Source organism: Callospermophilus lateralis, chromosome 2 (assembly GCF_048772815.1).
Source record: "Callospermophilus lateralis isolate mCalLat2 chromosome 2, mCalLat2.hap1, whole genome shotgun sequence".
Taxonomy (NCBI): domain Eukaryota; kingdom Metazoa; phylum Chordata; class Mammalia; order Rodentia; family Sciuridae; genus Callospermophilus; species Callospermophilus lateralis.
This window is the reverse complement of record NC_135306.1, coordinates 10,131,804-10,159,104: the sequence shown is the minus strand read 5'-3', so window position 1 is coordinate 10,159,104 and position 27,301 is coordinate 10,131,804. Positions and strand designations below refer to the sequence as shown.

The 27,301-nt window shown below is 37.5% G+C and overlaps 1 protein-coding gene and 1 long non-coding RNA gene across 5 annotated transcripts in view; one reads left to right on the top strand and one right to left on the bottom strand.

Annotated features, from left to right (window-relative positions):
• The window catches only part of Nr6a1 (nuclear receptor subfamily 6 group A member 1), a 216,632-nt gene that overhangs the window by 59,150 nt on the left and 130,181 nt on the right, over window positions 1-27,301 (bottom strand). The window lies entirely within an intron of this gene.
• LOC143641422 (uncharacterized) lies at window positions 636-5,999 on the top strand. The gene is made up of 2 exons (XR_013155329.1): window positions 636-1,219; window positions 5,129-5,999. It is a non-coding gene; the product is annotated as an uncharacterized LOC143641422 (long non-coding RNA).

Sequence of the window (27,301 nt, the reverse complement as noted above, 5' to 3'; positions counted from 1 at the left end):
AATAATATGCATTAATATGTGTCATATCACAACTTCAGTGAATTTTTAAATAAGACCTAAGGTTTTTGTAGATTCCTTCAACAAGTCTGGTTTAAATGACCTCAAAATAACACACTAAGAGCATCTGTTTAGCTTAGTTAAAGTTTTGAGAGCCAATACCAGCTGTTGGGGGAGGGATTTCACACATGTGTTACTGGAATCCTAACTAAATCTTGGTTTTTTTCATTCCCTTAATGATACCTCCAAAACCAATAGAGTAAAGCAAACATTAGAATAAAGAAAAAAAGAAAGGAATGGATGAAGGGAATAAAGAGGAGAAAGAATAAAAGATTACTCAATGCTTTGATGCATGTAACCAAGACCAAAATGATCACCCTCTCCAATTCAATACAGTATTAGCATGAGGACAAAAGGCATTTAAAAATCAATTTGGAGTTATTTCTGGTGGGGGTTGCCTAATCTTTGCAAGCTGATGAATGAGAATATTCCCAAATGTTGAAAGGGCACTTAAGTTATTTTTTTCTCCTTTAAAGAGCAATCTAATTTTCACAGGGAATTCATTCCATGGCATTGTTTTGGTTTTAGGTGTCTGTCCTGCCAGGCAGGGGCCATGCACAAGGGCTGCATCTGAAAGACCCCAGCCCAGCAACCTTAGGCTTAGTTACAAAATTATTAGGGCACGTCACAAACCTGCAGACAATGTGTTTTTCAGATAATCAGTTAAGTGTGACCGATTGAAAAGGGAAAAACAGGATGGTTGGGAAAGAGCAGAAAAACAGATTCCAGGGCATGCCTGAATAAACAGGGGCTAATAAGCAGGAACAGAAAAATCAGAATGCTCATATGTAACTGTCATGTGGTATTGTTTCAGGAACATAAAATGAAAAATAACTTTACCCTTTAGGTAACCTATATGCTGGGTTCAAAATAGCCAATAAGAAACCTGTTGCTTACCGCGCGCGCGAAACCTGCCCCTTGACCCTATAAAAAACCTGTACCCCAAAGCCTGGTGTGCCAGCTCACCGAAGCTCCGGCTGAGGTTTCGCTGAGCACCCACAGACGTCTGTGTCCGAATAAACCTCATGCGTTTGCAGCCAGTGCCTCGTGCGTCTTTCCTGGACAGGGAATCGGTGGGTCTTTCATTTGGCGAGCCAGCCAGGAGAACTCCTGTAACCCCGTCCGGATCCCTGCCCGAGGAACACCCGATAACCACTGGGAGGTAAGCTGGCCAGTTCGTGTCATTGTGTGTCTCTGTCTATGTCTGATTGTTATTTGTTCATGCGCAGCGTCTGTACAATTACGCGTAATTGCTCTGTATCTGGGCAGCTTGAGAAGGAGTTGACGAACTCAGACTTCTCCCCTGCCACCCTGGGAGACGTCCCAGGGACTCAGGGAGGCCCATCTGGGGGGGCCTCCAATGTTCTGTAGAGTACACTGTACTCGTGGGTGACGGAGGTGACGGTATCCCTCCTCTCCCTAATCCGTTCGGTTTGTGCTCCAGCCGCGCAGCGTTCTCTGTGTCCAGTCTGATATTTGTGTCTGTCTTCTTGCCTTTGTACTTTCTCATTCCATCTAAGACTAACATGGGACCTTAAAACCAGTAGATATCCCTTAACACTTAGGTGGCTTCTTTAGTCCACAGATCCACCATGAGGAAAAAAAGAGTCAAGAGAGAAATTTGAGCCGATCAAAGTACATACCCTCTTCCCCCTTTAAGACCTAAGACAGATAAAAACTGACTCTGCTGGAAAGTTAGGAGATATGCCAGATTGCCTGAAATTGGGTCTATCCAAAAAAGTTGATCCTTTAAGTGGAGGAGAGACTGAGAAACTCCCAGCAGCTGCCAGAGCCATCTTTGCTCTGGGGAATTTCCTCATTCTTTCCCTGCACTGCAAGGATTACTCCACCTGAATGCAGTAAAGTCAGTCACACCGAGACCCTTGATTTTATACCTATAGTTGCCCCTATGTAAAAACATCTGGTCCACTCGTGGAAAATCTATGGTGCCACTGATAGGAGTCATAATTAAATGGAAGTTCAAAACCTGGAGAGATATTTTCTTATCTAGTTGTCTGATTGTTTCTTGGGGATAATCTAGGTTAAATGTGTGTCTAAAGATAATTTTTTTATTGTAACAATCTGGTACCTAAATAAGTTTGAAGCATTGCATAATCCTGCAGTTAAAAGTTGGGGTTAGGTAATTGTTTAGTTTGTGATTTCAGATAATTCATGCCAGAAAACTTAAATACTTAGGATAAAAAAAATTTAAAAGAACTCTACTTCCAAGTTGGCAAGTAACTCCCAATCATTCAGTTTTATTTTCTCCATCAATTTTGAACTGGGTAGCCTAAAAAGATTTCACTAGGTGAACCAGTGCATTAATTTGGACAAGGATAGTAAATTATGATTTGGTATCTGTTCCCCTTAGTGTGTAAGATTCAGAAAAAAAAAATGTTAAATTAAAATGTTGGTCTGGCTTATTAAAATAACATTAAATAGCAACAGTCTTGAAAATATTTAAAGCTTAATTTTGGATATACATGGTAGTGTGTGGTTCTTTTTTAAGATTTTTTTTCCAGGTGATTTAATGTAACTTAGTACTACTTTAAAAACTTCAGAACAAAGAAAGTGACTTAATGATCCTGAAGGGATCTCTTCTGATGGTAGTTTTATATTATTAAATAAGATCCTATTTTCAGTTTTGTGTGAGCAAGTTTTTCTAGTATAAAAAAAAAAAAATAGTAAAAATGTCTTTTTATGGGAACTCAAACTAGATTAAACCAGAGGGTAAATTGTATGGCATTTACTAATTACTGGCCAGTCAATTTTTTCTAGGATTTTTGCTTTTTCCTTAAATTTTGTATTTTTTTGAGCTCATGATTTTGATCCTACAGACAAGTTAATGTTTTTCTGATAAGTTCTATTTTTGATCAACTATGGAGTTTTTAAACATTGCAATGAGATATCACCTGAGAAAGCAACAAGGCCTTTGCTATTGTATTGTGTTACACTTGTTACGTGTTATATGTCAGTATGTCTGTATGTGTGTATGTCCGTGTATCATGTAGTGATATGACAATTGACAGATGAGGAGCGCTCATAAAATATTTTAAAAATGGATCCAAATATCTTTGACTCACGTGATTAAAATGGTTCAATTTAAATTGGGTAAACAGATAAAAAAAAAAAAACTAGAAGGTTCTAGATATAAATTTAATAAAAAAAAATTTCTGGATAAAAGTCTATATGATTAAATAATTTAAAAAGTTTAAGTAAATAATATAAAAAAGGTCTGTGTAAGTTGCTTATAAGTTTTTAAACAAGTAATCTTAAAAAAATTAAACAGCTGGTTAAACAAGTGCTGTTGTTTTAAAAAATTGTGCTATGTTATCTCTTTAAAAAGCTAAACTTGGTTAATATAAAAACATCAATGTAATTGTGGTGCCATTAATATGTTTATATCTTCCAGGTATACAAGTCTGTAAGGTAAAAGCTTCAAAAGAACATTATATCAAACTGGTGTCCTAAAGTTGTATGGTAATTTTAGGTTTAAAAAATGTTAGAAATTTATATATATCATTTGTGTTCTATAACTGGACTTGTTATCAATAAGATATGTAAAGTTCTATGTTACTTTTTACACTGAGATACAATTTAAATATATTTTTAGGTTAATGAGAGCCTAATCTGTGTAAAGGTTTTATTGCAAAACACAAAAGTACTTTGCCACTTTTCTACAAAAGGTTAAAAGCTTTCAGCCTTTCTTTAATTCATGTTTTAAATGTGATATTATGTTATGTTTGCTCAAGTTCACAACAATTTATGTAGGCTTTTATAAAATGATGTCTAAAAAGTAAAGATCAGTCTCAGAATTGCAGTACTTAAGATTTATAAAGAGCCCCACCTTACTTGAGATAAAGCTCTATGTCCCATCCCACTATATGTAAAAGTGACTATAAAAAAGTAGGCTAGATTTCAGTACATTTAAAGTTATGTCCAAATGTTAGTTTTTTGTTAAGATTACTAAGATCTCAAACAGGAAATTATAATGTATAACTCTGCCAAAATTCAAGGTATCTATTATATGAACTAAATATGTTTTTACTCTTTGATAATTTTATCTTGTAGTTTTCAAAATGGCTAAAAGACTGCCTGTTAATGTTCTGCAGAGGTACTGATTTAAGAACTCACAACCTGGGTTAATGTAAGATAAAAAGTTATCACTTACAGGATAGAGAGATAGACATTAAAGCCCAGTGCTCTTAATATAAGGCTGTTGGCTTATTTGCTGGATGTTTAAGATCAAGTTTTAAAATTAAAAATTTGGCTTTTGCCCTCTGAGTCAGTATGAGTCAGGGGATAGGGGACTTTTCCAAAGGGCTCTGCAACTCTAGGCCACATAACCTCCTGAACAGGGAGATTAATGAGACCAGTGGAGGACAGAAAGCCAATCAGTGCATTTGCTGTGAAGAGGAGGGTCATCAGAAAAGGGAGACATCCCTGATGCTTCCGAGGGAAGCCACATGGTCAAGCAAGGCCTGGACCCATCCTAGCACAAATGGCACTAGCAGATCTGAAAAGCTGCTGTAAGTTCCCGAGGACTCCCAAGAAAACTCAGCTGACTGTTAACAATAGATAAAAACAAAGGTCAGTTTGACTTGCTTCATCTTAAACACTTAGCAAAGACAGTCAAAGCCAAAACACAGTTATTCCTGGGCATTTTAAATAAAATAATAGTAGTTAAATGTAACTTCCATAAATAAATAAACTGGAGGCTTCAAAAGAGATTCTTATGTAGAAATGCCTGATAACCATCAAAAGGGAACTGCCAGAGTAATTTTAGCTTAAGGTTAAGGCCTTTATTTCTAACCTATACAGGTGGGCTTAGTTTTTGCTAGTATGGTTATCCAGCCCTAATAACAGAATTAAAGATTTTACAAGATCAGATGACATTAAATTATTAAACTGTGTCTTAAAAAAAGGACATCTGTAACCCTAAAAGTTAAATGTTATGTTTACAGTCCTAATAACTGGGGATGTTAAAGCCTGGTAAAAAACTTATGTACAGTGACATGTTCCAGCTGCTGCAACACTTATTCAGTACTCATGGTTTTTGTTTCTCTCATAGAAGCACCCATCCCCAGATGACAACCTGTTTTTCCCCAACCAGACCTCAAATGGAACTGACTTCTAAAAGGAAACTCACGTCCCCCACGTCGCTCCCCAACGTCTTCAAGCCCCCTCATGTTCGACACCCCTTTTCAGCTCTGAAGCAGCAAGAACGAGTCATCGCCCCTTCTCCACACAGCAATAAAGTTTCTAAAATTAGGGGGGGAACAAAGCCAAAAGTAGATAGATAGTATAGATAGGTAAATCGAGGCAGGTTGGATCTAGGAGGTCAATTTTAAGTAAGTCTGGAAAGTTAAAGACTGTCCCCTGAGGATTACTGTTTACTAAGATATAGAGCCAGCCCAAATAGGCCCCCAACTGAGGGAACCATGATTGGTTCCCAAGTTTCCAGACAAAGGGGGGAATGAAAGACCCCAGCCCAGCAACCTTAGGCTTAGTTACAAAATTATTAGGGCACGTCACAAACCTGCAGACAATGTGTTTTTCAGATAATCAGTTAAGTGTGACCGATTGAAAAGGGAAAAACAGGATGGTTGGGAAAGAGCAGAAAAACAGATTCCAGGGCATGCCTGAATAAACAGGGGCTAATAAGCAGGAACAGAAAAATCAGAATGCTCATATGTAACTGTCATGTGGTATTGTTTCAGGAACATAAAATGAAAAATAACTTTACCCTTTAGGTAACCTATATGCTGGGTTCAAAATAGCCAATAAGAAACCTGTTGCTTACCGCGCGCGCGAAACCTGCCCCTTGACCCTATAAAAAACCTGTACCCCAAAGCCTGGTGTGCCAGCTCACCGAAGCTCCGGCTGAGGTTTCGCTGAGCACCCACAGACGTCTGTGTCCGAATAAACCTCATGCGTTTGCAGCCAGTGCCTCGTGCGTCTTTCCTGGACAGGGAATCGGTGGGTCTTTCACATCTATCTTGAAGTGTGCACAATGGCCTCTCTTGCAGCTCTCTCACTCTGTTATTGATCCTTACAGATGCTCCAAGGCCCTTCCCCCACCTTTCTCCAAATCCCAACCCCCCATTCTGAAAGATAGCTTAAGAAATAAGACTTCCTGCCTAGCGACTGGCCAGGCTGAAAGACCAGATTGTATGACTCCACAGATCAGGCCGGCCACAGTGAAAGCTTGAATAGAGTTAACCCTCTGTGAACTAAAACAAAACATTTGTATGCCCAGCTGTGACAAAGGTTAATTTAAATGGACAAGGGCCCAATATCTAAAACCAGGCAATGCTTTTTTTACAGTAGCATTTTCACTGACCTCTTTTGTAAGCAGTTGATTTTGTTTTTAAGCTTCCCTCATTCAGCTGGGTTAATTCATTTTGCTTTACTAGAATTTTGTATGGAAGATTCAGGTGAAAATTTTTAAATTCACTTGTTTTATGAAGGTTCTTGTTTTAGACCTCTAAGTTATTTTCTGCCATTGAAAGTTAAGAAAAATGGAAGTTTTAACAGTTAATAAAAAATGCACTAGGGGAAATTTTTCCATATAAATCCTTTTCTTCTCTCAGAGCTAGAAGACAAGAACCACTGAAAAGTTCAAACTAGTTGAAAAACATTGAAACTCTACAGAGTTGCTACTTCTAAACTCATGTAACCACCACTCTGGTGCCTCTGTCCACTTCTTAAATTCTTGTCCAGTGGAGCCAAAGAAAATCTTACCTCTTAAACTACTACTTTCTGGAAGCTAGTACACAAAAAGCAAAGGAGAGGAAGCTGTTTAAGATAAAACTAACAGATCTTACTCGTAATTGGTAATTTCTATTCTTTGCTTCTACTAACTCACAATAAAAACCAGTGAAGTAATTCTGGCATGTAAGAAGCTGGAGAACAACATATAAGGAAGAGAGCAAGACAGCACTATAAAGAAGAATGCTATTATGAGGGGAGTCCCACCCCCTGGTTTGTGCATCCCCAGAGTGAGAAGGAAACTGCAAAGCTGCCTATGGCAGATGTTAGCCATGCTGCAAGAGGCAGGGAAGCTTTCCCAGGATGATTTCATAGGGTTAGTGCCATTCCTAGGAATTCATCAACTGCTTCAAAGAGTGAGAACTCTTCCGGCTACAGCTCAGCAGTCCTGCTTGTAAGAATTCAAACTCCGTAATCTCTTAGACTCCGTTCTTAATAAACACAGTGAATCCTTAATGCTAAGACTAATCTTTGAGTTGTTTCTATGGCTATACATTTCTTTCCTGGTCCAAATAATAAAGTTATGGAACACTGGGGTTTCTCACTTAAGTAGCAGTCTACCCCAAATAAAGAAAGTATAATGCTATCCAGTAACTATTAACTGCATATAGATACAAAATACCCATTAAAAAAAAAAAAAAAAACTTTAAAAAAGAAATTAGCAATGGTTTAGTCTTATACCTCAAACCATAAAGCATCTAAGTTCCCCCAAAGAGGATGAGGTTGCCTTATCAATGGCCTCATGACCCCAATTCTATCTATAATTAACAGTACTAAATAAGGCTTTGGCAGATGGTAAATCGGATTAAAGAATTTAAAATATAAACAAATTCTGTCAAGAGGTAAACAATTTTTTAAATGTAATTTTACTATGTACTGGAATGTGAAGCGTAAATTTTTTTTTCACTATAAAATTTAAATCCATCACCCCCCTCCCTTTTCTCCCTAAAAACATCAACTACAACAATCAACTCACTATAGTTCTCCATCAGTTCTTTTCTGTATTACAAAACATTTACAGCTAATAGCTATGTAATGAAAACTTACTGGCTAAATTCTGCCAAGATACAAAAAACAGTTGTCTGTGGACTTGCCTCCCTTCCCCCTCAAAGCTACTATTTGATCTAAACCTTCAAAGAAAATTTCTAAACCTTAGATTTGGGCCCCAGACTTAATCAGCCCTTACCTTCCCATGTCTCCATTTCATGCTTCTCGGAGTCTGCTGAGAAGTTCTATTGCAGCCATGAAGACACAGAGATTACAGGACAAGTCCAGCTTGAAGACCACCCTCCCGACACTTGGTCAATTTCTTTCTCTAAGCTGGACTACGACAGTCATCCTCACAGGTCAGTTTACAAGCTGGTCATGTGATTACAAAGTTCAGGCTCTAAGGTCACAATGTGTATGGAGTTCGTTTATTACCAAAGGTTATCTAAGTGGAACTGATAGACTTATTTTCTTTAGTTAACAATACAGCTTTGCACATCTCTGAAAATGAACATGGAAACATTTAAGGGAAATATTCTTCTAGTCTTAAACTGAGATCCTAAAATTAAAGGCAGCATTTTAGAAGGACTAAATTTAAGAAGTCCAGTGGTGGTGGTGGGGTGTCTTTTTTTCAAAAGCTAGTCTATATTCTTCTATATGATGGATTAGAAAATTTAGAGCTAAAACCTTTGACCCAAATAAATGACAAAACAAAAACAGTGTTAAATGGGGGGGGGGGAGGGGGAGGGGGGATTGTTGTTGTTGTCCTTTTTGTGTGGGGGTGGGGGTGGGAGTGAATTCCTGTTTTTTTGTCATTATAATAAACAATGACAAGACAATTCTTCAGAGAAAATTAAAATGAGGGACTATTGAGTTGTTTGTAGGGCTCCCTTTAACTTTATTCCATGCCCTGGTTATACACACTAGTCTGAAAGAATATGGGAGAAAGAAAACTAGGTCTGCAAAATCCTTTTATAAAGCAAAGGTTTAGAAATTTCATCCCTTGCCTCTAGCCAAGAGGTTACATTTTTAAAGTAAGCTTCTTGCTTCATTCCTCTAAAACTCCTAGGATCTTAAGTGATTTCCATCATCACACTACAGCCTCCCTGCTTCATGAACCATGCCAGCAACATGCAAACTCATATGTCGTTGGCACAGAGTGAGAGGCTAGCAAATTTGAGCTATATGCTAATGATCTATGATGTCAAACCTTCAGCTATCCTTTCAGATATCAGAGTACACACAAAAAGGACAAGCTTCATGTTTAAGGCCCTGGTTAGATTTCTACCTGGTGGGGGGCGGCAGGAGGAGGCTACTGAGAAGGTAGAACAGCCCCAAAAGAAGTGACTGATTCCTAAGGATAAACACTTTTTAACTGTGCAAAGTAATTCATTTTATGAAATTTCCCTTCCTCTCTAGTTAAGATTTGAGAGTAACTTAAAGATCAGATACATTTATAGCAGTTTCAGAAAAAAAGGGAGACTCTACTGGGGTAGTAGTGGAATCATCATTACTAGAGGACATTCCTAATCAACAGAGAACATTAGTATCATCTTACAAAGTAGGTCCTAGAAAGAATGTGAACAATGGTTCTAAAAAGGAGAAAAGGCTATAATTTGTCTAAAAATAAATGTTCTGCCACTGCCACCACATCTTACAACACAAACACACAAAATCGACCAGCTTTCTTGCATCCATGCTAACAAGAGATTAACAAAGATTTTCTTCTCAGTCCCTGTGGAACCTAAAATAGCTCTTGAATAATTTTAGCAAATTGACTAAAATGGGTGAGAGACTGAAGAGGAATGTCTACTTACAAATAGCTTTCAACCAATAAAATAAAATTTAAAAATTAAAAAAGCTTTTCAATTGGACACTTATTTTCAAAGGGCAATGCTCTGTCTTCCTGAAGGACAGAAATTTATCTGAACTTGGTACCTGCGTACAACAGAAGTGTCATAAGAAGCCTCTGTGTTCTTTACTGCATTAACTTTAGGAGGAAAATATTAAATAAAAGGCTATCAGCCTGGCTCCCTGTAGGAAGACTGAAGAAGAGACTTTGATTTTTAATGGTAGGGTTTCCTAATAACCCTTCACACACCCATAAGCCTACAAGCAAATTTTTAACATAGTTTGAAGAAATAGTTAATTATTAGCAGAGCACAGTGGTATACACCTGTAATTCCAGTTATTTGAGAGGCTAAAAGAGAGAATTAAAAGTTTGAGGCCAGCCTGGGCAATTTAGGAAGACCCTATTTCAAATTAATTAGATCCCAGTGTGGTGGCCCACACCTGTAATCTCAGCAACTCAGGAGGCTGAGGCAGGAGGATCACAAGTTTGAGGCCAACCAAATTTAAGTGAAACCCTCAGCAATTTAGTGAAACCCTGTCTCAAAATAAAAAAGGCTACAGATGTAGCTCAGTGGTAAAGTACCCCTAGGTTCAATCTCCAGTACAGAAATTAATAAATAAGAGCTGGGGTATAACTCAGTGGTAGAGTGCTTGCCTTGCATTGTGAGGCCCTGGGTTCAATCTCCAATACTTGGCCGGAGGCGGGGGGGGGGGGGGGGGGGGGGAGAGATGGTGGTGGTGGTGGTGGAGAAGACAAGTAAGTCTGTTTTGGATATAGAGCATATTTCTTCAGTATTCTCAGTCCCACATGTTTTTGTTTGTTTTCGAGAGCACTTTATAGAAACTACTGGGAGGAAGGGTGTTAAGAGGAGTGAACATGACTTCACTGCCAATGTGAATCAAAAGACAAACTAAATCTTGCCCAAGGCTCCCAGTAAGATCATTAAAAACAACTGCAGAGAAGAAAAATCATTTAAGAAGATTAAAAGGAGCTGGGTGCAGTAGTGCACATCTGTAATCCCAGTGGCTCGGGAGACTGAGATAGAAGGATCTAGAGTTCAAAGCCAGCCTCAGCAACAGTGAGGCACTAAACTAAGCAACTTAGTGAGACCCTGTCTCTAAATAAAAAAATACAAAATAGGGCCAGGATGTGGCCCAGTGGTCGAGTGTCCCTGAGTTCAATCCTGGTACCAAAAAAAAAAAAAGAAGAAGAAGAAGAAGAAGAAGATTAAAAGGACTTCTGGAATCCATGAGGGGAAGGGAAGAAAAAAATAAATCAGCAACATTTTCTTTTCTTTTTTTTTTTTAATATTTATTTATTTTTTTAGTTCTTGGCGGACACAACATCTTTGTTTGTATGTGGTGCTGAGGATCGAACCCGGGCCGCACACACTCCAGGCAAGCGCGCCACCACTTAAGCCACATCCCCAGCCCTCAGCAACATTTTCTACTTGTTAATATTAGCTTTGTAGGATAAAAAGAGCAAATGAACAAAACTGTATATCACTCTGGTTCCATTTCATCTTTAAGACAGAAAAACTGAGGTCCAAAGAAAGGAAGAGGGAGAAATCATCAAACCAACTGAGAAGAAATCCAAATATCCATTCTGCCACAAGTCTGGGATACAAAAAGGTAAAGAAAGCCCCATTTTAAAATGCTCTATTTTGGGGATGGGGTTGTGGCTCAGTGGTAGAGCACACTGGGTTCGATTCTCAACACCACATATAAATAAGTGAATAAAATAAAGGTCTGTCAACAACTAAAAAAAAAAAAATTAAAAATTAAATAAAATGAAATGCTCTATTTGACACTATTTCCCATCAGATTGTTTATTCAAATGGCAGCTTTCAAAGAGGACTGCAGATTCTGAAGTTGAAAGGCACATGGAAATGTAATATAAATTTAGTCCTTCAACATAAAACAAAAGATAGCAATTCTAGTGGCCATAAGATCAGGTATTTGTTTTTAAGAAGCTTCTGATTAAAGTCTACACAAAGTGAAAGCCATGTGACCACTCTAATGGAGACGTACCTCTATCCATTTCAGAAAATCAGAAATAGGCAGAAAATGTTTTAAATTTCTTATAAACTTTGCAAAGGTTAAAACAAAATCAAAACAAAACAGAAAAAGGGCCCAAGGTCTCCGGTTCTCATCTGTTAGATCTTTGATACAGACATTTCCTATGGGAGGGAAAGAGTTTAATTCAACTAAACAATAATAATGAAATCACAGTCAGATTAAGTCCGTTCTATCCAGGACTAAACAGCAAACCTCTTGAGTGCAGAAAAAGAACAGGAGCGACAAAGAACACAGTTAGATGTTCCACAGTTATGCCATCTAAAACACTTTAAAAAGTTGGAATAAAATATTCCAGAAATGAGTTTTTCATTCAATTCTATAAAGACTCATTGAGTGTGTCCTAGAAGGTCGGTAATATGCTGGCTATGAGTGACATAAATGACTATTATGTGATCCTTGCTCTAGAGGTACTCATTTACTGTCCTTTCTAGCTTCATTTCCCACCATTCCATACTAACCCACTTGTAATACAAATACACTAACCACACTAAATTACAATATGATGTTATGAGTGCTGTAACAGAATTGGGTATGGAAAGTGTTAGGGAAACACAGATGAAATAATTATTTGTTAGATCAGAGTGGGCTGCCAATAAGTTAAGCCTTTGAGTTCCATAAGTAAACAAGAAAGGCAATTTCAGGACATGAAGGAAATAGGTAGAACAGAGAAGGTCCCAAAAGACTGTGTAATTCCTAGGCTATGAAATCAGAACTTAATTCTGTATGAAGAAGAGTAACATGATAGTAGAAGAAAAGACTACAGGTATTTTTAAATAGCCTCATATAATAACAACCGTGTGCAATATTTGTACCTTGTTTGAGTCTTGACTGAACAAATCAATTGTAAAAACATTTTTCAGAAAAAAATAACAAAGAAATTTAAATATTGGTGAAGTATAGAAAAGTTTCCACTAGCAAAATGAGGAATCTAGAAAAGATAAGCTTTCTTTCATTAAAAAAAAAAAAAAATACTTCACACTTCCCCAGTCAAGATTTTACATAGGAAATTTTAAAGTATCAATCAAGAGCAGATATTATGGGCTGGGGTTGTAGCTCAGTGGTAGAGCACTGCCTAGTACATGTGAGGCACTGGGTTTGATCCTCAGCACCACATAAAAATAAATAAAATAAAGGTACTGTGTCCATCTACAACTAAAAAGTATTTTTTAAAAAGAACAGATATTATACTATGAATAAATTAGTTCCTTTTGAATTAAAAGAAAAGAAACATGACATATAAATGGCATACAAACTTATAAATGCAGTTAATTATTTTGCCTCATGAGATATATGAACAAGTTGAACTCATTCATCTATATGGTACCTTGCCTTGCCTGTTTACCTTTTTCAGAGGACAGATTAGCCCAGAGATTAATGCAAATAAATACTGTAGCTCTGGCTCTAGCAAGAGAACAAGCTGCTCTTAGGCAATATGTACATCTGAAGTAAAAAAGATCAAAGTAGTAAAAAAATAAAAAAAGCCAGTCCCAAATTGGGGGCAGAGCAAATGGGCGGTCTTGCCCCTTTGGTGGTCCTGAAAAGGAAAACTACCAGATAGTTTCTAGGCAGTCTGGACTCAGTCCTTATTTCTCAGGTTATTTCATCTGAGTTCATTTATCTGACCTGAGACAAAGTCAAATGAGACAGCAAAGGGCTTCTGCCCATGAGAACATGGCTCTATGTGAAGGGCCTATAAAATACAAGAGGACCCCACCCCTACCCCCAATGACTATGGCATTTCTTAGCACTGAGTCCTGTCAATGGTTCCCAGGCACCTTTGGTAGAAAGGTCCAAACTTCCAAAGCCCTTTACAATTCAGCTCCTGTTGACCTCTCCAGCCACATCTCCAAGAACTCCTCATATTACCTATCTTTCCAGCCACACAGAACCGTGTGTGCAAATATGCTACTATTTCATTACCTAGAGTGACTCATCTAACTTGTTCCTTATAGCTTTTTCTCCCACTTATTCATCTTTCTGGACTCAATTTCAATATCACCTCCACTGGGAAATATTCTAAGTCTCCATTCTCTCAGCTCTCAGATCAGACAGTCAAATCATATCCTTCTTCCATGTTGCCTGAATCCCTAAAATATTCACAAAAATACATATATTAATTAGTATTTTCATTAAAAAATTCTTAAACATTTATCTATATCACAAGGATATAATCTGCAAAATCTGGGCTGTGGCAAATTCAACAAGACAACAAGACAAATTTAATGAAAATTCTTATTTAATTTGCATTACATTAGAAAGAGAAAGTAAAATCCACGGATTTAAAAAAAGTCTTTATGAATACAGACAAGAATACTAATGGATAAAATATATCTAAGACTCCTTCAAAATAACATCAAAGAGGAGAAAATGGGTAAAGGTACAGGCAACGCAGAATTATTCCCTGGATGATAGTTAAGCCTAGGTATACATGGGTTTATTATATTATTTTATATTTCTTAGTTTGCTTTAAAAAAAATAAAATGAATACTCTTGAATCCATCTATTTGTTTCTATCTCCACTCCCATAGCCTTGGCCACCATTATCTCCCTTCTATCTGACTTCCTTGAAGAGGTCTTGCTAACTCCTATTTTTTCCCGCCACTTCTCTTTCTTCCACAATACTCATTCTGTTGCCTGGCTGTTTTCCACACCTCAAATAAAACCATGATACTCCTGCTTAAAATCTTTCACTGCCTTCAGAATAAAGCATGTTTCAAGCTCTCAAAGGCCTTTCAGATTGAATCTCTTTGTCAACTTCTCCCTTCTTATATTCCCTATGTTCTCAACAACTATTTGCAGTTTCCAAAATGTACCTTTGCATATACTGTTCCTTCAGCCTGACTAGTTTCCATGAATCATTTAATTTTCATCTAATTCAGGAATCAAATCTCCAAGAAATCTTCCTCAATTCTTCCCTGCTCTAAAAGTTCCCAATCCTGTCAATTTTCATAGTTTCATCCCTTTGTGTACCTGCCCACCCATGGGTATGTGAATATTCCAAGAATGGGGCAAGAGCTGATTTGTCTCTGTATTCCTGGTGCCTACTACAGAATCAAACACAAATAAGTACTTGTTTCATGTTTGATGTTTTGTTTTGTTTTTTTTTTTTTTGAGAGAGAGAGAATATTTTTTTTGGCGGACACGATATCTTTGTTTGTATGTGGTGCTGAGAATCAAACCCAGGCCGCACGCATGCCAGGCAAGCGCGCTACCGCTTGAGCCAAATCCCCAGCCCATGTTTGATGGATTTAAACAACAAAAAAAAGGCTAAGAAGTCCATTATTTTACAAAATCAACTAACCAAAATAAGAGGTGGCCTAGAATTAACCACCTGCTTTAGAGTCAGAGAAATTTTGAATCAAATATCAGCTGCACAGTAAATCTTGAATCAAATATCAGCTGCACAGTATGCTCTAGTTTTGTAAACTTGGGCAAGGCATTTCATTTTTTTTTTAAAGGTAATTTTTTACTATTTCACCAGGACAGAAATATTCAGATTGCGCTTGGTGGGAAAACAAGGTATAATCACCTTTGGCATCATCATCCAAGGGCTTCAATTCTCTGGGCTCACATTTCACATCTTTTAAATGGGAATAGCTACTCTCCAGGGTTTTTGATTAAACAAGTACACAGCTCAAAGTAACTAAAATTATCTTCAACACACCATAATAATCATGTGAAAATTTAGCAAACTCCAGTACCACTTGGTTTGCACCCCACACCAGCAGCCTGTCTTACCTCACAGGCTTTGAGTACATTACTACTAATAGAGTCAACCTAGCACCCACTACTTAGGAAGTTGAGGCTTCCTCCTCTGCTACTTTCCTTTTATCTACTGTCTCCGTGTATGTATTCATTCACTTCCCTCTCTTTTGAATTCTGAAATACTGTCCAAACCAGGGCTTTGGAATTCAGGTTTTGCCAGTCTGACCTTTAACATGTTGAGTAAAGGGAACAGAGTTATCAGAGGATTGGGATGTGCACTCCAATACAAGGGCCAATAAATCTGTGGTGCCCCAACTCTCTCATGCACAGGATATCTTTTTCTTTAATAGAAAGACAGGGGCTGGGGATGTGGCTCAAGCGGTAGCGTGCTTGCCTGGCATGCGTGTGGCCTGGGTTCGATCCTCTGTACCACATACCAGATGTTGTGTCTGCCAAAAACTAAAAAATAAATATTAAAAAAATTAAAAAAAAAATAGAAAGACAGAACAAAAGAGGTTTTATGCAGGCATTAGTTCTAGGGTAAATTCTAGATTCCAATTTTGGATTCTACAAATTTACTAGCTATATGACTATAGGTAAACTACATAACTTCTATCTCAATTTCTTCACATCTGTAAAAATAGGTTGTTAGCATTATCTACTCCAGAGTCTCTGCGAAAACCAGAATAGATGTTCAATATAACATCTGGCATTCAATCTTGTTAACAGTTAATATTATTTAGGACAACGTTTCTTATAAAATAATACCTGTTCAGCAAGTGAAAAAACTCAGAAAACAAAAAAGTATAAACAAGAAAAACCACTTTTAATCCTAATACAAGTAACATTTTTTTACAGTTTAGTATATTTATCTTTATTTTACCCTGTGGGTGCATATACTTTTTTATATTTTATAAAACTGGAATATATTGCCAGGCGTGGTGGCACATGCCTATAATCCCAGAGGCTGGGGAGGCTAAGACAGGAGAATCAAGAGTTCAAAGCCAGCTTCAGCAACAGAGAGGCGCTAAGCAACTCAGACCCTGTCTCTAAATAAAACACAAAATAGGGCTGGGGATATGGCTCAGTGGTTGAGTACCCATGAGTTCAATCCCTGGTACTCAAAAATGAAAAACAAAACAAAACAATAGTTTCTCTTCTTTTACACTCAGTATAATATTTAAAATTATATAAACTTGTATGATCTTTTTATACAATTGTATAATGCATTATACATGTATAATGTATTTTACATTGCATGTTATATTAAATATGAGATTATATTCAATTGCAAAGTATTTCATTAATCGGTGTTGTATAACATAATACTTTTTTATTGGACATTTGAGCTACTCTAAATTTTTAAATATTTTAAAAGACAAAGAATCTTAACTATTTTATATTAACTTAATATTTGACTAACTCTGATTAGTTTCTTCGGACATATTTGCCAAAGATGGATAGCTAAATCAATGTGCACATTTAAAATTTTCAATGGCATTGCCAACATGCCCACCAAAAAAAGTATACCAAATTTATGTGAGTGCCCATCTCATAATTAGGCTATTTCTCATTAAACTTTTCTGTGGAGGACATAAGGCAGCAGCACCCTGAGCATGTGGTTTCCCTTGCTGACAGTAGCTGGTGATTTAGGATACTATTCTGTGAGAGAGCACAGGATCAATAATGCACAAGAAACCTAATAAAGCTGGGCAGGAGGTTCATAAAGTTCAAGGCCAGCCTGGGCAACTTAGCAAGACCCTATCTCAAAATTAAACAAGTCAGTGGTAGAGAACCTATCTACGAGGCATGAGGCCCTGGGACAGAGTGGGAGAAGGTGAGGGAAAGGAACCAGGGAGAGAGAAAGCAAGCAAGCTAGATAAAAGAGTTGGGGGGAAAAAACTTGCCATTTTGTGGGGAATAAGACTAGAGAAATTACTTGAACTCTCATTGAACATTTCAAAGAAACCAATATCAACATGAGGGGAGAGGTGCTTTTGACCCCAAATAACTTTCCTCTCTGAACCTCAGGTTAGAGTGCCCTTTTGAGAATATCTTCTTTCTAATCCATCTAATAGTTTAGCTTTTCTTTGAACTTACTATGGAAAAGGCTGTATGGAGTTAAACATATTCTGGGTCTCACAATAGAAATTTTTAGTTTCTTTATCTCTCTGAGCCTCACTTTCCTTACCAAACAAAAGCAAAAACCCTAGGATCAGGCCATTTTGGTTGAGAATGTATGTGATCACAATACTAAGAATCTATCATGGGCATGATAAATCTAACAACAGTTACTGTTCTCCTTATTCTCAGGCATGTGACTCAAGTTCTCAAGTAGAATCTCTGTCCTCAAGCCTATTATAAAGATAGAATGCTTACTCAGACATCTGGGAAGTGGGGAACAGAGGTCTACTCAAATCACCATCAAAGACAACTTTCCTTTGTTTGTCCAGAATTGGAGACATGGAATTCAATATTCAGAGCAGACCAATATCAAGCAATTTCTATTCTATATCAAGCTGGAGATGATGTCAAGACGAGTGAGTCAAGATTCTGTCCTTGATAGTGGGAGAGACAATATCATATATCTTAGAAGTGGGGGAAAAAAAACAAGGTGTGCTGAGAGGAGGTCTTAGCTGGCCCTGTGGGAGCAGCTCATCACTTTGTTCTTTTGTGAATGTATACAGGGAGTACTAGGGGTCGAACCCAGGGCCTCATGCATGTTAGGCAGATACTCTACCACTGAGCTACAGCTCCAATCCTAAGCACTGTGCTCTTGATGTTTAATATATATTTGATTATTTGATGGATTAAAAAAAAAAATCTGGAGGGGCTTCCCAGATGAAATGATAGACAAGCTGAAGCTATACTGCTCAGTTTTTGCAATCCAGAGCATTACTGTTAAGAATATCATCTTCTACAAGTAATAATTATGGTAAGGCTTCCAGATAAAGCTAAACAGGAATTAAAATCAGATGTCAGGTAAGGAGGATGGGTTTCCATTGGGCACTTGAACCATTCCTCTCTCCTGCACCTTACTCTCATAGTCCTTTCAGATTCATGGAAACAGACCTTCACTTTGAACAAAAGGTGTAATTTCTGCAGCCCTTCTCCAAAGACCTCATCCTGGATTCAGCCAAACCAGAGTGTGGCAAGCAGTGAAAGAACGAACCAATTTCAGGCCTGAGGGACAAATGACTTCCACAAACTATTTTCCTGAGACTTGTCCAAGATATCTTCTTGATAATGCTGCCTGGACAGAAAGCCGATCATCTCTGCAAGACTTAAATGGCACTGCAGGAAAAGAAACTGGTCTCAGGGATATGGGTAAAGAGAGCTCACATCTGGATACTATGCAAAGGAACTTCACAGATTATCCCTTCCTCTGACTTACTTAACTGGATTAGTAGATATATCAGTTGTAAATCATACTGGCCTTCAGAATTTGCCTGCCAAGACAGCATACCCTTAAGAACTATCCCATTACAGGGGATAGGGATGTAGCTCAGCTGGTAGAGTGCTTGTCTTGCATGCACAAGGCTCTGGATTCAATCCCCAGCACCACCAATAAATAAATAAATAAATAAATCTGAGGGGAGCAGAATTTTTTTTAAAAAAAAATTTATCCTATTATAGGCTCAGGGTATAGCTCAGTGGTAGCCTAGCATGTGCAAGGTCTTCAGTTCAATTTCCAATACTGGTGAAAAAATAATAATAATAATCCAATTGTACTATGGGATAGGCAAATTCTCCTATATATCCTATTAGTATCAATACAAAGTAGGAGCGTATAGGATTAGTTTTTAGAATCTTCCCTCACATACTCATTCTATAAACTGGTACAACACTGAGGGACAATTTTTGGTATATTTATTAAAACCAAGTCTAACCTTTAAAGTAAGCATACCATTTAATCCAGCAATAGCACTTCTAGGAATGTATTGTACAGGAACACTTGTGCAAGATAAAAAGACATTCATTGCAGCACTGTATACTGTGGCTAAATACATCTTTAAAAAAAAAAAAACTGGGGTAGGTAGCTACTAAATCTATATAATAAATGTAGTTTTAACAGAATGAGGTGAAATTTAGAACGCATTGTTAATGTAAAAAAAAAAGATTGGTTTGATAGCTTTTATGAAAAGAAAAGTATACTTAAAGGTATATAAAAGTATGGCTGGCTGGGGCTGGGGCTGTAGCTCACTCAATGGTAGAGTGCCTGCCTCACATGTGTGAGGCATTGGGTTCAATCCTCAGCACCACATAAAAATAAATAAAGATATTGTTTCCAACTACAACTAAAAAAAAAAAAAAAAAAAAAGTATGGTTGGGCTTGGTGGCACATGCCTGGAATCCCAGCAACTCAGAAGGCTGAGGCAAGATGATTACAAGTTCGGCCTTGGCAACTTAGTGAGACTTAGTCTCAAAATAGAAAATAAAACAGGTAGCTCAGTGGCAGGCATCCTGGGTTTAATTCCTGGTGGGGGGGGGGGGGGAGGAGGAGTACACAAAAGTATGAAAATGAACTTCTGCAGCTCTAGTCAAGATGGAGTTATGACAGACTAGATTTAGCCTCCTGACTGGAACAACTACAGAACTAGTCAAAGTATATAAAACCTTGATTTTCAAGTACTGGACTTCAGGAGGCAAACAACAATGATTCCTTAGAAGAGAAACAAACAAGGAAGAGCTCAATATTCTTCTGGAATCAAGGATTAAGAGTTGAGAGTCCAGCTGAGTTCACAGGCAGTGGACTAGAGGAAGAAAGCTATGAGGAGAAATCATGACCAAGATCTGTACTAGGTCCTCTGAAGTCTTCACTCAAGTTGGTGAGGGTCTTGTCAGTGCACTGACAAGAAAAACTAACCAAAGTTGGGGACAGAAGCACTTAAAAGGAACAGAACAATCTCTAGGGTTCACTCAGAGATAAGAATTTATTCTTATTTTCCCCAGCCAGAATTGAAGACTTTCTAGGTTAGAGAATTTATATCCTGATGACCTTGATTAGCATTCATATATTTCTCAACATCTGTCCCTTAGGTATTCTCCTAAAAGTACTGATTGATTTATCAGTTTAGTTACTTGACATAGTCAATCCATATGTTAGAACTAAGACAGGTGGTGATGGTCAGTTTGTGGGATGAAAGATGGATAAAGTCAGTAGGAGCCAGAGAGGCAAGTCAGGAACCAGAGAGAACAGATCCTAAAAGTACACTCTGCCTCAGGCTTATCATGACATAGACAAAATCTACCATCATAAACAGAAATCCCCTTTGCAAACTAGCACAAAAGTGACTAATGATATCATCATAACCCCTTCTTGATGAAGTGGCCAATCACACTGAAAATTTCCCTTTCTCTTGGATGCTTTTAGGGCCTCTACAACTCTGCCCAGAGCAGACTTTCCCATTCACCAGTATCTTCTTTGCAAGAGACACTCAGATGCATTAAGGTAATCCATGTGAGCCTATTCTTGGAAAACAGCTCTTTACAATCTTACTTGCCCTTTTGGTCCTAAGGATGTAATTGTGGATTCAAAGCCTGGTATTGCCTTTTTAATGGTGTTTACTCAGTTCTGGATAGGTTCACTTTTCACACAAATAAGATACTTGGATTCCACTGAATACCTCTGTTCAGATCAAGTTAAAAGAAAATTGGAGAACTTGAGCCTGCACAGTGATGAATGCCTATAATCCTACTTGGGAGGTTGAGGCAGAGGATTGATTTAAAGTCTGAGACTTCCCTAAACAACTTAGGGAGAACCTGTCTCAAAGTAAAAAATAAAAATGGCTGGGTATATAGTTCAGTGATAGAGCACTTACCTAGCATGTGCAAAGCCCTGTGTGCAATCCTATTATTGCTAAAGAAAATGGAAGGAAGGAAGTTAATTCATGGGAGAGCTTGGATCCTTTATCATGTAGCACTGAAATTTCTCAGATGAAAGTACCCTAAAAAAGATCGCATAGAACATAATTCCATAGTTATAATGTCCTTATTAAAACACAAAACAAAAAGAAAATGGGTTGGGTGCTCTTTACAAGCAAGTGCTTCAGGATAAGAATAACAATAATTTGAAAATCAATACTCAGCTAAATAGTGTGACTTGATAGACTGTTGGCAGGAAACCAGGGCAGGTACCTGTAGGTGGGATTCTGGAGTGGGAGCCAAGTACGAACTAGAAGTGAAATTCATGTCTATTACAGGGCCATACAGCAGCTTTACAAATCTAGAAAATGTATATGGTGAGTTCCATAGAGGCCAGACATAAGAAACCAGAAAAGGCTATAAATAAGCAACACAATATTCCAAAATTCTAATTCTCCCACCCTTCCAATTCTTCATTCCTCCACAAAGCAATTAACAAACTCTTTAGAAACATAAGAAGTTTTTGTTTTCAAAGGATGCAAAATTTTGTAAGCAGGTGCTCAACTATAAGCTCTTTTTTTTTTTTTTTGGAGGAGAGAATACTGGGAACTGAACACAGCAGAGGTACTTTACCAATGAGCTACATCCAGCTCCTTTTTAATTTTAATTTTTAAAATGGGGTCTCACTCAAGTTGTTGAGGGTCTTGTTAAACTGCTGAGGCTGGTCTCAAACTTGAAACCCTCTTGTCTCAGGCTCCCAAGCTGCTGGAATTATAGGTGTACACCACCACACCTGGCATCTTTTTCAGAAATGAATTACATACTTACACACACATGTAAATTAACATTTTTTTGTTGCTGTTGTTTGGGGGTTTTTTTGGTACTGGGGATTGAACTCAGGGGCACTCAACCACTGAGCCACATCCTGAGCCCTATTTTGTATTTTATTTAGAGACAGGGCTCTCTGAGTTGCTTAGTGCCTCACTAAGGCACTAAGTGAGGCTGGCTTTGAATTTGCAAAATCCTCCAACCTCATCCTCCCGAGCTGCTGGGATTATAGGCATGCACCAATGTGTCCGACTATATTAACATTTATAAAACATAAAGAGTCCTACAAATCAGTAAAAAAAAAAAAAAAGGATGAAAAAAACTACAATGGACACAGAATGGCCAGGCAAAGACCACTATTATAAATGGGGGGGGGGGGCACCTGTGGTTGTGGGTCAGCGGTAGAGCGCTCGCCTAGAGCGCCTTGGGTTCAATCCTCAGCACCACATAAAAATAAATAAAGGTATTGTGTCCAACTAAAAACTAAATATAAAAAAAAAAAAGTGTGGATACAAAGAAAAGGTTACCAATAAAAACTCAAAATAAAGCAACTATTATTAACCATTTCTCATCAGATTGATGCAAAAAAAAAAAAAACACAAAAAAATAAACAAAAACCAAGAACAGAATAAAACAACAACAAAATGTTGAGAATATTTTGGTGTTGAAGAAGGTTTGAAGAAATGGGACTTGATATGGTTTGTATCTGAATGTCCCAAAGGCTCATGTACTGAACTTGGTCTCCATTGAGGCAGTGTTCAGAAATGAGGCTCTTGGGAAGTGACTGGATTATGAGGGCTCTGATCTCTTAATGGATTAATCCACTGATGAATTAATCATTTGATGGCATTTATTGGGAGGTGGTGGAAAATGGAGGAGATAGGTCACTGGGGGTAGCCCTGGAAAGGTATATCTTGTTTCTTGGGCCCTTCCCTTTCTCTCTGCTTTCCTGCTGCCATAAAGTAAGCAGTTCTACCAGGTCTTTCTGTCATGATGTTCTGCCTCACCTCTGTTCCAAAGCAATGGACCTGTTGATCACAGAATGAAACCTCTAATACCTTGAGCCAAAATAAATCTTTCTTCCTTTGTTTTTCCATGATGAAAAACTGACTAACACAGGTATGCTCATATAATATTGGTGGTTGATACAGAGCTAGAAAACAACATATAGTAGCTACCAAAATTTAAAGTGCACACACCCTTTGACCCAAGAGTCCACTTCTATTCTCTATCGTACAGAAGTACTCATATGTGTTCACAAAGATAAATGTGTGAGGATGATCCCTGAACATTAGTCACAATATTAGAAAGCTAAAGAAAACTTAAATACACATCAAGAGGAATAGTCAGATGACTGAGGAAATAGGAAACTTCTAAACCTTCCAAGACTTATTCTGGATTTTAGTTAGACTATCAGACAATCATTCAGGTAGACCCCTTCTCCCTGTTGTTTACTAACAATACTAACATCAAAGGAAACCAACCTAGTTTTGACAACTCATTTTGAAGATCAGAGGTTAGCACTTCCCTACATATACTTCCATGTATATTATGCCTGCTTGCTGTTTTGTAACAAGTATTTTCATTATTCTGTTTTCTTTTACACTATCAATTTTAGCAGCAGTAAGTCATTCCACTGAACAGAAACACAATTAGCTAGTGCTGGATACCCAGATATTATCATTACATGTAATGCTATAATGAAAGTCTGTGTACTTATATTTTTTTCTAATGTCAGATTAATTATTTTCATAGGAAGAAGTTTTAGGACTAGACTATGAAGTGAAAATATCAGAAAGCTTTTATCAGTCTGGCTCCATATAGCTTTGTCATTTCCTATAGTGGTCAGATCCATCCAAATGGCTGTGACCCATTCAGCTGACCAGGAGAGGGCAGCATTATCCAGATTAACAGATGTAGATATCAGATCTGGGAGTGGGGAGGAAAGCGATGATCAGATGACAAAGGCAAAGTCCACAAGGCATGCTAAGGATGGCTCCCAAGAATAAAGGCAGGCCTACATTCTTGCAAAGCAACATGGATTATTTAAACTAGCAACATCTAACACTATGTATCCTTGATTCATTTACTGGCACCATGACTGAAAACTCACCTTCCCCTAACAATTACATATACTGGTATACTGGCCATAGTGACCATGCCTCACCTTTATCAATTTGGATCTTACCAGCAACAGAAATACCTGGAGCCCTACTCCTGGGGAGACTGAAAGAGGATGCATTAGCCTGTTGGCCTTACCTTGGCAGTTTATGTTGAAGGAAAAAATGGTAAGGGCAAGCATACTCACCTACCACAGATGTCCAAAGTCTCATCCTGTCTCCTTAGCTTTGCTTTAAACAAGTTGGGGGCAAGGAAGGAATACTATAAGGAGTAGTGAGTGAGCTGAAAGCCCAGAGCAGTTAGATTACAAGTCTAATAAAATGGAAACAGCTATTGTTGAAATTCCTCAAACAGTGTTCGAGTTAGGTCATCAACCAATAAGTCATCCTGAAGTAATGCGAACTAAAGTTTGAGCTATTTCCATGTTTCAGCTGTTGAGAGCTTACAGAAATACCACATCCTTATCTAGCAAAAGGCTAGAAACTATGGTCGATTTACCAGTTGTTCATCATTGTCTCTCTCTGATAGAGTAACTTCTCTATGGAATATTTATATGATCTATATCATGGCCCACATTAAAAAAATAATATAATACAGCACTACAGAGGTAAGGGGGTAGTAATGTGGGAGCAGTTATTTGCCACCATTTGTGGGAGAAAAGAATGGTACCAAAATTCAAATAAATAAACCCTTTCATCTGGAAATTCTACTTCTAAAATTTTACACTATAAGATTAATGACATAATTTAGAAAAATATTCACTGTGGCCCTGTTTGCAACATAGAATAGAAACAATCCATGTCCTCCAAAACAAAAGGGGTAAAGAAAAGAGAATTAAACAAATCTTGGCATATCCATCAATGAAGCCATTAAAACTAATGAAATAGGTTTATAAACCTTATCACAGAACAGTCTAAGACAAGTGAAATGATACAAGTTACCGAATAAAAGAATATAAGTTTAATTTTTTAAAATAAATTTTTGAAAAAACTTGGAAAGTCTATAAGAATACCAGACTACCCAGGTTCAAATTTTGGCTCTGCCTCACTAAAAGTGTGACTTTATACTTAATCCTCAAACTTCAGTTTCCTCATCCATAAATGGAGATAAATAAAATCAACTTCAAAGAATTATGATAAAAATCACTTCATTAATACAATGAAATTAACGAATTTGAAAAATATGTGAATTTTGTAATAAAGCAACACAGTGCAGGATGGATATATAGCAAATGCTCAGGAACTCGGATGATTAACATCACCACCTCTAGGGAGAGGAATTAGGGATGTGACTTTGATTTACCAAGTATTGTACTTTTTTATATGAAGTTTTTTGTTTGTTTGTGGTGCTGGGATTGAACCTGGGGCCTTGTACAAGCAGGCAAGCCCTCTTATCACATTCCCAGCCCGCTGAAATTTTTTCAAAACAAGTAATTTTTATAATTAAAACATATATAAAGATAAATAAAAACATATGTCCAAAGATTTGCACATGAATATTTATAGCAGCACTATCAATAAAAGAAAAAAACTGGAAGCAACTTAAGTGCATATCAACTAGAGAACTGATGATTTCAGGGATAATCAAACACTGATCACACTATAGGTGTATACTCTACAGATAGGGGCTTTTCCCTCCAAAGTTCACTGATTCTTTAATTTTTTAAATAATGTGCACTTAAGAAATGTGACATTTTTTTTTCTTTCCCTTACACAGTCTGGCTAAAAGTAAGATCATCGTGGATATACAAATCTGAAAAGCAAGATAAAATTTCCTTCTCAGTAGCTCATAAAATGCTTAGCACACAATAGGATTCAATAAAAGTTTCTTACTTTTATGAAAAATAATCAAATGTATTCTTCACTTCATTTTACACAGAAAAAACTTGGGAGAAATAACAAAATTAAAACCATTTTGCACACAATTTTGGGGAAAGAAGGAAGAAAGATGGTTAATTTCTGATAATCATTTTGCCACCTCTAAAGGTATCCTAGCACTAGGAAAGCAACTACAAGAGCAAGAAAATCTTAGCACAACCAACCAATATTTTCCCATAGCTTTCTCTAGTCTATAATGACTAGTTTAGAAAGCTGCAGCAGGAAAGAACTGGTTCTGTGTGGAAAATCCTGAATCTTTGACACCAACCTGGGTCAACAATATAGTCCCACTTTCCAAATGGGGGAAAAGGTTGAGGAAGGCAGAACAGCAGTTTCCTTGGTATTTTCTATTGATGACTGTTGAAAAGATCAGGGTTCTGACACTGTTAATACAAACAGTTTGTGTTTCTGATGCACATTGAGGCAATTTTACCTAATTACATTCTCTGAGGTGAAAGGCCTTTAAAATAACTAGAAAACATGCAAATTATAAATCCTACACTATACTTAAAATTTTTCTTTTCAAATCTCATATTTTTCAGGATTTGGGTTCCTACAGAAGATAAAGCTTATCAGGAAATATACAGACACACATACCACAGACAGGATTTTGGGTTTCTGAGTAGAACAAGAAAAGCCCTGGAAAACCTGAAAAAAAAGCAGGAAACTAACCTCAACCCTGGCTTTTGGGCTAACTGACCTTCTCACAAAGGGCAGAATGTACAATTCAAGCAGGTTCAAATTTAAAATGAGGGGCTGGGGATGTGGCTCAAGCGGTGGTGTGCTCGCCTGGCATGCGTGTGGCCCGGGTTCGATCCTCAGCACCACATGCAAACAAAGATGTTGTGTCCGCCGGGAAAAAAAAAACAAACACTAAAAAATAAACATTAAAAAAATTCTCTCTCTCTCTCCCCCTCTCTCTCTCACTCTTTCTTTAAAAAAAAAAAAAAATTTTTTTTAATGAGATAAAGAAATGAAGCTTAGAAAACAATTCCATAAACTAATGGTTGTTGGGGTCCCTCAGAAAACTAAAAATAAAATAAAACTACAGAATCATAAGAAGGGCATTATTAGCTGGACATGGTTAATCCCAGCTACTCAGAGGAGGCTGAGGCAGAAGGATCACAAGTTGGAGTCCAGTGTGGGAAACTTAGCTAGAC